Source organism: Phyllostomus hastatus, unplaced genomic scaffold (genome assembly GCF_019186645.2).
Source record: "Phyllostomus hastatus isolate PE091 unplaced genomic scaffold, TTU_PhHast_1.1 phas_contig_198, whole genome shotgun sequence".
NCBI classification, from domain to species: Eukaryota; Metazoa; Chordata; class Mammalia; order Chiroptera; family Phyllostomidae; genus Phyllostomus; species Phyllostomus hastatus.
This window is the reverse complement of record NW_025333715.1, coordinates 5,680,461-5,695,099: the sequence shown is the minus strand read 5'-3', so window position 1 is coordinate 5,695,099 and position 14,639 is coordinate 5,680,461. Positions and strand designations below refer to the sequence as shown.

General features: G+C 36.7%; 1 long non-coding RNA gene across 1 annotated transcript in view; it reads left to right on the top strand.

The window, feature by feature from the left end:
* The window catches only part of LOC123816085, an 85,713-nt gene extending 78,149 nt beyond the window's left edge, over positions 1-7,564 (top strand). Inside the window, exon 4 of the long non-coding RNA XR_006785224.1 lies at positions 7,497-7,564. This is a non-coding gene — a long non-coding RNA (uncharacterized LOC123816085). The remainder of the gene's footprint in view (positions 1-7,496) is intronic.
* The last annotated feature ends 7,075 nt before the right edge of the window (positions 7,565-14,639 follow it).

Here is a 14,639-nt window from a genome sequence, read left to right as displayed (position 1 = left end):
AGCCCTGGCAAACAAATATACACGGATAACTGTTTACCCACTAAAAAAGAAAGCATACATCATACAGAGACTTGTAAATAAATGTTCATAGCAGCTTTATTTGCAGTAACCAAGATGGAGGCGTAGGTAGATACATTTTGGTTTCTCACACAACCAAAAGAAGGACAACAACAAATTTGAAAACAAAAAACAACCAGAACTGCCAGAAAAGTGAACTGTATGGAAGTCCAACAACCAAGGAGTTAAAGAGGAAACATTCGGCCCTGGCTGGCTTAGCTCAGTGGATTGAGCACAGGCTGGAAACCAAAGTGTCCCAGGTTCGATTCCCAGCCAGGGTACATTCCTGGGTTGCTCCGTCCCCCAGCAACCCCCAGCAACCACACATTGATGTTTCTCTCTCTCTCTCTTTCTCTCTCTCTCTCTCTACTTATCTATCTATCTATCTATCTACCTCCCTTCCCTCCCTAAAAATAAATAAATAAATAAATAAATAAATAGAGGAAACATTCATTCAGACTGGTAGGTGTGAAGACAGACAGCTGGGGAGGAGAGGACTTATGGCAAGGTGACAGCTGGAGGACTGAGGCAAGGTGAATGATGGCAGACTAGGTGGTCCCACATTTGCATGCAGATAAACCTGGAGGAACAACTGGGGAGCGAGACAAACCAAGGAACCCAGGGCTCCAGCACGGGAATATAAAGCCTCAGAACCTCTGACTATAAAAATCTGTGGGGGTTGCAGTGGTGGGAGAAACTCCCAGCCTCACAGGAGAGTTGTTGGAGAGACCCACAGGGTCCTAAAATGTACACAAACCCACCTACCCGGGAATCAGCACCAGAAGGGCCCAATTTGCTTGTGGGTAGCAGGGAAGTGACTGAAAGTAGGGAGAGAGCCAAGCAAGCCTCATTGTTCCCTCTCTGATCCCTCCCTCACATATAGCACCACAACACAGCAATGTGGGTTGCCCCACCCTGATGAATACCTAAGTTTCTGCCCCTTAAAATGGAACAGCTGTTCTGAGGCAAAGAAAATGGCCCAAATGAAAAGCAGATCAAAACTCCAAAAATAGAACTGAGAAAGAGATAGCCAGCCTATCAAATGCAGAGTTCACAGTACTGGTAGTCAAGATGCTCAGAGAAACGGCTGAATATGGTCACAAAATAGAGGGAAAAGTGAAGGCTGTGAACAAAGTAAAATAAAGGAAAATGCACAGGGAACCAACAGTGAAGGGAAGGGAACCAGGACTCAAATCAATGGTTTGGACCAGAAGGGAGAAAGAAACATTCAACTAGAACAGAATGAAGAAACAAGAACTCAAAAAACCGAGGAGGGGCTTAGGAACCTCCCGGACAACTTGAAACATTCCAACATCTGAATCAAAGGGGTGCCAGAAGGAGAAGACGAAGAGCAAGAAATTGAAAACTTAGTTGAAAATATAATGAAGGAGAACTTCCCCAGTCTGGCTAAGGAAATAGATTTCCAGGAAGTCCAAGAAGCTTAGAGTCTCCCAAAGAAGTTGGGCTCAAGGAAGCATACATGAAGGTATATCATAATTACATTACCCAAGATGAAAGATAAGGAGAAAATCTTAAAAAGCTGCAAGAGAAAAAGAGACAGAAAAGTTACCTACAAAGGAGTTCCCATAAGACTATCAGTTGATTTCTCAAAAGAAACCTTACAGGAAAGAAGGAGCTGGAAAGAAGTATTTGAAGTCATGAAAGGCAAGGACTTAACATCCAAGATTACTTTATCTAGCAAAGCTATCATTTAAAATGGAAGGGCACATAAAATGCTTCCCAGATAAGGTCAGGTTAAAGGAGTTCATCATCACCAAGCCTTTATTATATGAAATGTTAAAGGGACTTACCTAAGAAATAGAAGATCAAAAACTATGAACAGTAAAATGACAACAAAACTCACAACTATCAACAACTGAACCTAAAACAACAACAACAACAACTAAGCAAACAACTAGAACAGGAACAGAATCACAGAAATGGAGATCACATAGAGGGTTATCAGTGGGAAGGGGGGAAAAGGTCCAGGGAATAAATGGTCAGTACAGAATAGACAGGGGGTGGGAAGGTTAAGAATAGTATAGGAAATGGAGGAGCCAAAAGAACTTATATGTATGACCCATGGACTTGACTAAGGGGGGGAGGAGAATGCTGGTGGGAGTGCCAGGCAGAGGGGAATAAAGTGGAGAGAAAAATGGGAAAACTATAATAGCATAATCAATAAAATATATTTAAAAAAATTTTTTTAATGTAAAAAACTGTGGAAACAACTCAGGCATCCCTCAACAGGTGAATGGAAAACAAACTTGTATATTCTATACAGTGGACTACTACTCAGCTGTAAAGAGGAAATGAACTATTAATACATGAAATCATGTGGCTGAATGTGAAAAATAATTATGCTGAGCAAAATAAGCCATACCAGAAAAGAGTATTTACTGTGTGACTTCAGGTATATAAGCTCTAGAAAATACGAACTAACTTATAATGACAGAAAACACATTAGTGGTTGCCTGGGCATGTGGAGCTGGAGGGAAGGATTGTGAGATATGAAGGATTAAGTATTAAGAAGGGGCATGAGACTTATTTTTTCATTTTATTTTTTAAAGGTTCATTTTATTCTCATTCAAGAGAGAGGGGAAGGAAGAGAAAAGTCATCGATTGGGTGCTTCCTGCACATGCTCCGACTGGGATTCAAACCCATAACCTAGGCCTGACCAGGAATTGAACCAGTGACCTTTCTGTTGTGGGATGAAACTTCTGCCAGCTGAGCCCCACCATCTAGGGCCATGATGAAATTTAGTTTTTAAAGATGTTATTTGAACTTAGCTTTTAAAGATGTTATTTTCAGAGAGAGGGGAAGGGAGGGAAAAAGAAAGGGAGAGAAACATTAATATGAGAGAGAAACATCAATCAGTTGCCTGTCTTACTACCCTTGACTGGGGACCAAACCTGAAACCCGGGCATGTGCCCTGACTGGGGGTCAAACCAACAGCCTTTTGCTTTGAAGAATAGTGCAGTCCAAGAGAGCTATACCGGTCAGAGCCATGATGAAATTTTTAGAATTGGTGAATATGTTCATTTTATTGATTGTGGTGATGGTTTCACAGTACATACATATGTCAAAACTTATCACATTATATATTCTAAAGATACACTATTTAAGATAGGTCAGTTATACCTTGACCTGTGTGGCTTAGTCGATTGGGTGTCATACCTCAAAACTGGTTCAATTTCCAGTCAGGGCACATGCCTGGATTGCAGGTTCTTTCCCCATGGGCCCTGGCGCATACGAGAGACAACCAATTGATGTTTCTCTCCCTTTCTTTCTCTCTCTCTTCCCCTCTCTCTAAAAATAAAAGTCTTTTTAAAAAAAGATGTCAGTTATGCCCTGGCCAGCATGGCTCAGTTGGTTGGAGCGTTGTCCTGTAACAGAAAAGTTGCAGGTTCAGTTCTTGGTTAGGGAACATGCCTAGATTACGGGTTTGATCCCCAGTTCTGGGTGTGTACAGGAGACAGTCAATGCTTTTTCTGGAATCAATGTTTCTCTCTTTCCCCTCTCTCTCTAAAAGTAATGAAAAAAATATCCTCAAGTGAGAATAAAAATATTTTTAAAGGATATGTCAGTTATACTTCATCATACTGTTAAAATTTCAAATAACTTTAAAATTTAAATATTTTTTATACTTTAATCTTTTTTAAAGAAGAGAACTGGGCCTTGGCTGGCATAGCTCAGTGGATTGAGCTCGGGCTGCGAACCAAAGTGTTGTAGGTTCGATTCCCAGTCAGGGTACATGCTTGGGTTGCAGGCCATGACCCACAGCAATTGCACACTGATCTTTCTCTCTTTCTCTCTTTCTCCCTCCCTTCCCTCTCTAAAAATAAATAAATAAAATCTTTTAAAAAGAGAGAGAACTAACAAAATTTTATTAGGGGCATTAAATAGAGCAGCTTTGATAGAGTGCAAAGAGTAGAGGGAAAAAGGGTGTAAGAATAGACCTAGCCATGGTAGATTAAACCCAGTTATTAATCTCTGCTCCCTTCTAAACCTCCTCTAAAATTATTTTTATCAAATGATTTCAGCAAGCATGAATCCACCAGAAAAAAGTGAGTGAAAGAGAAGATGAAGCATATAAGAGATGCCAGCAAAGTTTTGGAAGGTAGAAAGCTTTGGAGTGACACCGAAAACAGCAGGATTAGTTGAAGAATTTACAAGGAGCAAAGCCCTAGCTACCCTGCCCCTGATATCCGCAGACAGATAGCTGTTCCTCTCCCACCCTGGCAAAGCTGAGGCTGGAGGCAGCGCACCTGACTGAAAACAGAAGGATTAAATCAGAGTCTACATGCTAATACAAGACTGTGCCAACTGTCTTCTCCAATTCAGTTCCAGATCCCTGGAAGCCAGGCTTACACCCATCTGGCCTAGGATTTAAGGGTACCTCTCGGGGCAACTGAGTAGCCCAAGGGGGTAAAGAATATACAGATATGGGCATCTGAGAGTTTTTCCACTGAAATGGCCAGATTCCCTCCTGGTACCTAGGAGAACAACCACAGGATAAGCAGCCTCCTCTTCTCCACATACAAAAAGCACTTTCAAGTTCTTTGGGGCTTAATTCTGAAGTATAAATGGATAGCCAAAGATGACAAGACATTAGATTAAAATCTGTGAATGAAAGATACCAAATCAAAGATAAAAGAAGTTGGAGGAAACAGATAATAGAGGGGGCAGAAGAAGATTAAAACAAAAACACTATATAATTTTTAAAAACCACTACAATATTCTCAAATTTAAGAGAAGGTATTATCGTGGGACAAGAACAGGACTATAAAAAAGGACTCTTCAAAGAACAAGGAAGAGTTCTTAACATACAATAGCAGATTTTTTTTTTTTAATTAGAAGGATTAGATGGTAAAGTTAAGAGAATCTCTGGAAAGTGAAATAAAAGGTAAAAGTAATAAAAATGGTGAGAGAAGGAAGGAAATTAATGGATGAGCTCCATGGATACAACACCGATAATAGGAATTCCTGAAGGTGAGAAAAGAAATTGGAGGGGATAAAATTATCAGTAAGTAAGCAAAGAAAATATCCCAAACCTGAAGAACCCATATTTCTAGATCACAAGCACCTACCCAGTACCATGTTCATAAATAAAAAAGAAATATATTTTTAGAAAACTGAGGAGAAATAAGGATTCCAAATTTTCCTAGAAAAGAAACAATTCATACCTAAAACATTAGGGTCTAGAATACATCGATTATCTATATGGCAACTCTGGGAGCTAGAAGACAATGGAGCATGGCCTTCAAATTTTTGGAGGAAAAATGTTTGCTATCTTAAACCTCTATAGTCAATTAAGTATGTGGGTAAAAAAAAAATACTGTATGTCAATATGTATGGATAAAATAAGGACATTCCAGTCATTCAAGATCTCAAAAATTCAGTTCCTATATACCTTTTATTAGGAAGTAACTAGATTACATGCTTCACCCAAGTCAGGGAGTAACTAAAAGACAAAGGATCTGGGAAACAGGTGCTCCAGCATAGCAGACAGCAGACAATTCCAGAGATTTAGGGGAAGAGACGTCCCTGGCAAGGTGTCAGACATTTAGCAGCCTAAAGAGCAAACAATCTAGACTAGAACAAGGGAAAACCCCTGGGGATAGTCTCCAAGACTGGAATGAAATTGATAGATTACCTGAAGTGTTTGAACTGATTTAGAGGAGATGCACAGCTCTGTTGGAGAGTTTGAGAATGAATTAGTGAAAAATACATAATAAATGCCAAGCCAAAAAAAAAATGAAAAGAAAGTAAAAGAAGAGAAAGTAATAATTGTTAGTTCCAGGGAAAACAAAAAATTGTACAGGAGAGGAAATTTGATTGTACTGTGCCTGTTGCGTGAGGCTCTGAATGGAGTCTGAGGAGAAAGAACTGCAGACTAGAAGTTACTGTAGGACTCCTTAAAGGCCCAAATGGAGGGAGGGAGTAGAACAGGTGTCTGTGGTCTGAGATTTCAGAATCCATGTACCTGGGTGTGCAGCAGAACAGATTGATGGTGAGGCTCAGCCCCAGGTCCTTCCCACTTCCTAGCTATATCTGGGTGCCGTTTTCCAGAAAATGTAATAAGGATGGAGGTTCACCAAACAACCTCTATGTGTTGGCCAAGAAATACGATATAACCATACCCCAGAACCCACCCTGTACCCCTTCCTGATCGAATTCCCTCTCTCCCTCAGACATTGACTAGCCTAAATTATGTAGTCATTACTCCCTTTTCTTTATAGTTTTATAAACTATATATAGACATTGATGCCTATATAAATACGTATGTATGATTTTTAAAGGTATATATCTGAACGGTGTATTCATGGAGTGTACTGTAAACATATTCTTTTGTGACTTGCTTCTTTCACCCCGTATTGTGCTTTTGTAACTCACCTAGGTTGAAGTGTGTTGCTCCAGTTCATTTTCTTGCAGGATAATATTCTGTTGCTTGCGAACACCATGACCTATTTACCTGTTTTACTGTTTATGGGTGTTTGTTCCTGTATTTTTTTTTTTCAATTAAAAATAATGCTAAAAGTATTTTTTAAAATCTTCACCTGAGGATATGTTTTTATTGATTTTGGGGGGGGGTGGAGAAAGAGAAACATCAGTGTGTTAGAGAAAAATGGACTGATTGTATCCCATATACACCCTGACCAGGGATCTGGGAATCGAACCTGCAACCTAGGTACCAGTATGTGCCCTGACCGGGGATCACACCTGCGACTTTTTGGTACATGGGCTGTTGCTCCAACTGACTAAGCCACCCACCTGTTCAGGGCTAAAAATACTTTGGTATATGTGCAAAAGTTTCTCTGCAGCATATTCCTAGAAGTGCAACTACTAGTTTGCATAGTGATGACACATTCATGTGTACTACATAATGGCACGCTTTGTGAAAGTGGTGGCACCTCCCACCAGGAGCAAATGAGAGTTGCTATTGCCTTGCACCCTTGTCAGTATTCTTCCCAACTTTTTAATCTTAATCTACCTGGTAGTTGTGAACTAAATTAAATTAAATCTCTTTGTGGTTTTCATTTACATTTTTCTGATTGACATGAGATTGAACATCTTTTCACATGTTTAGGGCCATTTCTGCATCCTCTCCAGTGAAATCCCTAATCAGTTATTTTGTAAATTCTTCTGGGAGGTTGTCTTTTTCTTATGAATTCACAGCAATTCTTTATTACATTCTAATACTTTTTCACAGTAATATGAGTTCCAGATCAACATGCTTCCTTTTTTATTCTGCATATCTAGAAACCCAAGGAGAGATGCTTTGAGCAAATGTAGAGAGTGGAACCATTGGCCAGGCTTCTGTACTAGGCACTCTAGTGAAATAGCCATGTCGTCTGCAAGGGCAGGCCCTGGCACTTGGAAGTGTGTTACATCATAGTTACTGGCTGCTGCTGACCTGTGGTGCTTGCCTTTGCAGGTGGAACAGGAGGATTTTGTAATGGAAGGACATGGCAAGACTCCACCTCCTGGTGAAGAAAGCAAACAGTGAGTCACACTTTATTTAAAAAGGATCTTATTACAGATCTTTAGAAGCACTTCTGGTTAAACACGCTGAGAGCATGTTTGCAGGATGTATATGTTGAGCACATTGTGGAACTCACCAGTTGCTTTGGTGGCTGTTAATGCACTGTATCTATTTATAGACTAACTGGAGGGACAAGAAAGTTGACTTTGTAGTTTTTCATACTTGACTAATCAAAATTTATGTTACACTTTAGCAAAGGCTTTAAGGCTCAGGATGTTCCAAATGGAACTAATTCAGTCTGGTTGATTTCCAAAGAAAGCATAAAATTGTATATCCTTTTCTTAGCAATGTCTTTATGAAGTGATGAAATTAATAGGCTGTTTTCCTGCATTCCAAGTGTGAATTTATTTGAATAGTACTTCCTGACATTCTATTCCATTGAGTTATTTATCCTTTGGATCTGTGTTTAAATCACAAATTGTTTCCCTAAAGGAATAGAAATTATAAATAATGTAACTTAGCCAGAATTCTAAATACTTCAGGATCTCTCCCTTCTTGACTTAAAAAGTGATTAAGTTTTAAATCTGAAATTGAGAGTTCTCTGGGTAGCTTTTTGGTGGCAGTGAGTAGAATTTTTTTGCTCTTGTCACAGAACTTGAAAAATTGTGTTGCAGAGCATACTGATTTTTCATATGTTCTTTTAAAGAAAAAATAGTTAAGACTGGATTAAAGGACAGACATAACTACTCATTTTTATTCAGACAGTAGTCTTCTAAGTTGAATGGTTCAGTGATTCATGGAAGTTTCTGAAAATCTGTGGAGAGAACTTCCTTTCTCTCGCCTGTTTTATTTTCTAGAAAATAATTTAGGTTTGATTTGTCTTATGACAATTATGCCTTCAAAATCCTTAGGAATGAATGATTCTGAATAGCTATGCTGTCACATGGCCAGGTTCATTATAGGAGAATGTTCATCTCAAATTTGTTGTGAATGGAAACCAGGATATTTTTACAGCTGGTTTAATTTGCTAACGAGGCAGTTTTAAAAATAGCTTACAATATAAATCCTAACTTTGCTGTATTTTGTCAAATGCATGAGCTGATGAAATGAATTCATCATTTGCAAATTAGAATGCCAAACATCTAGTCCCGGTGGAATTATAGGAATGCTTCAGGTGCTTATTTCTGCCCCTCTGCCTACTCCCCACCCCTACACTCCAGTCAGAAGTCTTCATACTATAAAAATCACAACTTCCATTGGACAAGTGTTTTGTGTGCACCAAGTACTTTGCTTGTTACAGTGTCTCCATTTAATTGGGGGATTAGGGTAGATAACTTGTCCATGGTAATGCAGCTTGAAAAGGAAGTTAGTATTTGAACCCAGATCTTTCTGACTTTAAAGTGTTTTTATAATATCTTCTTAAGCCCAAATTCTTTGCCAACCTTGGGAACTATGTTCCTGAAAAGTACTGTCATTAGCAAAATGCAGTTATCAAGATCAAAGTCTCATGGATAAGAGGGAGGTGGGGGAAACAATGAAACTGGCATTAAGCCTATTTTTAAAACACAGATGAAAGTTCTGTTCTCTGGAGGGTATCCATTTCTCAAACAAACCAGACTCTATCTTTAAAAAGCTGTTCCAGTAACCCCTCTCCTGAATTAGCTCCTTTAGGTATTCAGGAAACATTGCTGGGGCAGATTCTCCCACAAGTTTTGTGTTCTACAAACTGCACTTCTCAGAGAGCTTCATACAGCCCCAGCAGACCTGAAACGTCACGTGTTGTGATCTTTACCATTCTCCCTTGTTTTGTATTCACAAGTCTAATGCTGCCTTTTCACAGGTGAATCCTGTTTTGTTTTTATTTTTGTTTTTCTGGGCTCGGTCCACTGTCACACTCAAAATAATAAAGCAGAACTGGATCTTTATTAGGTGTTTTTCCTTTAGACCTCCCCACCTCTTCTGTGGGAGCGGGGAGCACAGGTGTGGCATTCTTGTTTGAGGCAACAGAAATAACTTTATTTTTTTTGTATCTCAGAACTCTAGTCAGCAAAGATGATTGAATCCTGAACTGTAGATCCTGAATCAGAGAAATTGTAGATCCTGAAAGTAACACATTGTTGACTGACTTAATGAAATTCCCATTCATTCTTTTATTTTTTAATTATAAAAATAATACATGATTGTCATAAAACATTTAAACAGTAAATGTGGATTTAGAAATAAAAGTGAGATTCTTCTTTTACCCTAATTCCCCTCCTTATCTTCCTAAATATTTCCTGTATAACAACTGTGCTGTGACTGGTGTGGCTCATTGGTCGGGCATCCTCTTGCAAAGCAAAAGGACACCACCAGTTCAGTTCCCAGTCATGGTACATGCCTGGGTTACAGATTTGGTCCCCAATCTGGGCGTGTGTGAAAGGCAACTGGTCAGTGTTTCCTTTCACACTGATGTTTCTCTTCCTCTCTTTCTCTCTCCCTTGCCCTCCCACCAAAAATAAATAAAATCTTGAAAAAAAAAACTAGATATTTTTCTGACATAATTTTTCTGAACATGCTGTTTAAATTTGACATTTTCTGCAGTCTATTTCATTATTTTAAACATCTGCAAAAATTCTATTGAATCATTATTATCTAATAGATATTTTGATCATTGTTACTTGTTTGATTACCACAAATAGTACTTTATTGAACATCCTTATTCTTATATACTCAGATATATTTCTGTAGAATAGACTTTTTTAGAGATGGAGCTGTTTGGGTTATGGGCTTGTATTTTTTACATGGAGTTAGCTGTTACCAAATCACCTTCCAGAAAAGCTGTATCAGTGTTCATGTCTATCAGCAGTGTAGGGGAGTGCCCATTTCTCCATAATTTTAATGACAATAAAATTATTTATCTTCAGATTTTTGCCACTCTAATATTGTTTTAATTTGTACTTTTCTGCTTATTAATAAGTTGGCATATCTCTTGTTAATTTTTATTGGCCATTGATTTTTATCTTATGTACTACCTACTTACGCATTATTCTTATTTTTCTGTTGGATTGTTTATTTTTATAGTTATGTAGGAACCCTTTATAAAGTATAGATATTAACCTTCGTCTGTTGTGATGTTTCAGATATTTTCTCCCAGTCCTTTTAACATTGGGGTATCTTTCATACCAATACACTTTTAAATTTTTATGTAGTAAAATCAGTCAGCCTTTATGGTTTCTATGTTTTGTGCTTGTTAAAGAAGTTTTCCCTACCCTAACATGATAAAATATCCTTAGTTTTTCTGCTCTATTTTTATATTCCCACCTTTAATTGAACTGGTACTCTTTTTTGTGTATGATGTGAAGCAGAGATCTAACTTACACTTTTTCTAAATTGATTTGCAAGATGGGTCTCATTTATTGCTATTAGTTTGTATGAATAGCTTGTTTCATTTGTGGAAGCAGTTGGAGCACAAGGTTAATGTAACTTCTCAAAGTTACCGAGCAAATTCTTGTAAGGATTAAGTCTAAAGTTATTTTTGTTAGCTGACCTGTGCCACTTTCTCTGTTTTTTCATTTAACATTTTTACTATAGGTTCTGTAAGTGTTGAAAAAATATTTTATTTCCATGGTGTTTATTTCAATGAAACTAAGTTCTATTAATAGGTGGATTAAGATAACCATGCATGTAGAAGGCTTTCTTGGAAAAGAATTCACTCTTGATATTGAAAAATATCAGTGTTAATTGGTTACTACTCAGTTCAGTTGTGCTGAATTATGGTGTATGTGTGAATAAAATTTGGTAGTATATAACTTTAAACACTATCTGTATATATTGGTTGTTGCTTTTTAATGAGGTTAATTTACTAATAGTGTATCTAAAGCAATCATTTTTCTGAGGATATTCAGTTACCAGCTACTGTAGCCAATCAGACAAGTTAAATTTATTGCCATATAATTATATTAAAACAGTATTAATCACATGGTGTGTTTAACACAGTGGTAAATGTAAAACTAGTACAGCTTTTCAAAAAGGAGCATGAGCAGTTACTTGCCCAGAGATTGATTGTGTTTGACCATGCTTATTGGAAGCTCATTTCACATAAAATGTTTCTACCCAGGCAGGCTTTTAAATTGGTCTTATTTATAATACAAGTGATGGTCTGGAAGTTTATGGACAGATCACTTGTTATAAATTATTTTGAAGTTAAATATCAGTTTTGGTGTATTAATGAGTTTGGTCTCTTTTTTCATCTTTTCCTTTTTTTAAAATAGAAACAAGTAAGTTTTAAATCTCTATGCTGAAGTTTATTCATAGTGTCAAAAGATGTTTGTCTTTAACCAACTAAAATGATTAATTTTTCTAGTAAATTTTTGTTGACTGAATTTTCTTAATTCTTTGGTTAATTTTACAAAAAGGTCATTATTAAAAGCAAATCTTTCAAAGTAGGACTTCAGAGAGTTATTTGCACACCCATATTTATTGCAGCATTATTCACAGTAGCCAAGAGGTGGAAGCAACTCAGAGGTCCACTGACAAATGATAAAGAAAATGTAGTGCTTAAATACAATAGAATGTTATGAAACCTTAAAAAAAAAAGGAGATCCTGTCGTGTGCTACAACACATGAACCTGAAGGACATCACATTAAGCAAAATAAGCGAATTAGAAAGGACACATACTGTATGAGTCCACCCATATGAAGTATCTCAAATAGTCAAAACCATAGAAACAGAAAGTAGAGGGGTGGCTGCCAAGAGCAAGAGGGAGGGAAGACAGAGAATTTGTATTTAATGGGTATATAATTTCAGATTTTCAAGATGAAAATGTTCTAGAGATCTGCTGCAATACAATTCAGATATACTTAACTATTGAACTTAATACTTAAAAATGGTTAAGATGTTGAATTCACTGTTACCTGTTTTTTACTACAATAAAAATAATAGTAACAAAATTGAATTGTACTTTAAATGCAAAATACAGCCTGGTACAAAATGTACCAGATACCTTTAGAACAACAACAAAAGAATGTAAAATTAATAACTTTTATATTGATTTTATATTGAAATGATAATCTTTTGTATTATTTGTACTAAATAAAGCATATTAAAATTCGAAAAACTCAAAAATCTCATTTAATAATGTGTGTTACAGACAGTATCCCCTTTGTAGGGCTTGTTGACAAGAATTAATTTTATCAGTTGCTATATTTCTACTCCCTTGGGACACCTTCTTTTTTCCCTCTTTCCAATGGAAAGTCAGTTCAAAGTTTGCATGGGCATCCGGTTAGGAGATCAAGTGTTGAAACAGTTTTATATTGATTCAGAGAGAAGAATGTATTTTATAGGGTAAACATCAGTCCTTATACCCCAGTGTGGTGTAATATAGCTTTGTGCTTGAGGTGCTGTTTTTAAAATGTCTTAACTCCAGTGTCTTGATTAAATTCTCTTCTCACTAATTATATTCTTCCCAACTTAAATGTCAAGTTAATAAAAATGCCCTTTTAACTTTTTAAAATTATTAATTATACAGGCCTTTCGTGAGTTCTAATAGTTTGTCCTTATTTTTATTTCTGTTCCCACTTTCACTCCTTAACCTACAGCTCTGTTTTTCTTGGATCAATCGTATACTGAAGTTTATTTCCCCAAATCTCTATAGTAAGGATTCCTTTTATTAACATATTCTTTGTTTCATATTTGACCACCCAGTTTAACCATTCTTTTGGGTACTTGTTTAAAAACTTTGGGCAGAAAGTGCTATAAGCACTTTCTAAATACAGAAAAAAATGAAAATATTTTCAAATCACTTACAGCTAATTATCAAAACACAAATTTTTATATTTGGCCATAGGAAACTTTTTTTAAAAATCTTATTTCTCATAGTCTACCATCAGTTTTTCACCATTTGTTTTCCTTTGAACCATTAAAATTTATACATGTTGAAATAAATTTATTAAAAAGTATCAAATTGAATGATAGAGTAAACTCAACCATTATTACAAAATAGTAAGCTGGACATCAGAAGAATAGTTGGATTTCTATATAATCTTTTCAGATTGTTTTTGGAAGAAAGGAAATTTTTCAAGTTAATTGGTATTTTGAAAATGCCATAAATAGGTTCAATAAGTAATAGTTATGTTCATGGAGTTTTTGCTGCCAGGAATTTTAGTATAACCATAAACATTTTGTACTAGGTCTTTGAGAAACTTTCAGTTGCTAATAAATTTTCTAATTTGCATTTGAAGTTACATAAAAAAATTAATTCTTTGAAAATGTCTTTTTCCCAGAAGTCTCAGAATTATGTAAGTTCCGAGTCTATTTCATGAGGGTTTTCCCTGAATCTGGGATTAATTGCAGTAAGAATAACTTCAGGAGATACATGTGTCATAATTGAAAATGACTGCAAACCATGTGGGTCACTACTACTTACAGGTTAAGGTGGTGATTTTACACAACAATGGGTAGAGTAGATTGTGCAGCTCTCAGCAAACTGCAGTTAATTTAATAAAAGTCTTATTTATTTAGCTTATATTTTATTTATGGACAAATGATATATGCCTTTATGAAAAAAGCATTACTTGAAAGGCAAGATGTGTTTGTCCAATGCCTTGAAATTGGTGTTTTAAGCCTTCTTTTTTGGAGATATTGTTATGTAGTTGTAAAATGTTATGAAATACATAGCATTATGCAATACAGGTAAAAAAAAAAATACATGTTTGCCTGCAGGTATCTCCAGTGGTGTCATGAAGAGAAGTTAGTGTTCATTTCTCCCAGAATGAATGGTCACTAGAGGCCACGCACACAGGTTCTGCCCTGAACACTCTGGCTGAGTTTGGGTTTCCCTTGCTGGGAGGATCTCTGTGAGCCACAGTGTGGGCTGAAGTAGAGGGGAGAGTGTAGTAATGAGGAGGTACAGCACAATGGTGGGCAGTCAAAGGTCAGGTTAAAGCTTTATGCTAGATCTTCAGTTCTTCACGGACAGACTTGTGGCTTGGTCACTGCAGAAAGCATAAATAAATATACTGTGTGTTAGATGAATGAAGATGTCAGCAAATTCCCACTGACTGTTAAGAATCCCTGTTTTACATACATACTTTGAAAACCTGAAGAGGGGTTATTAA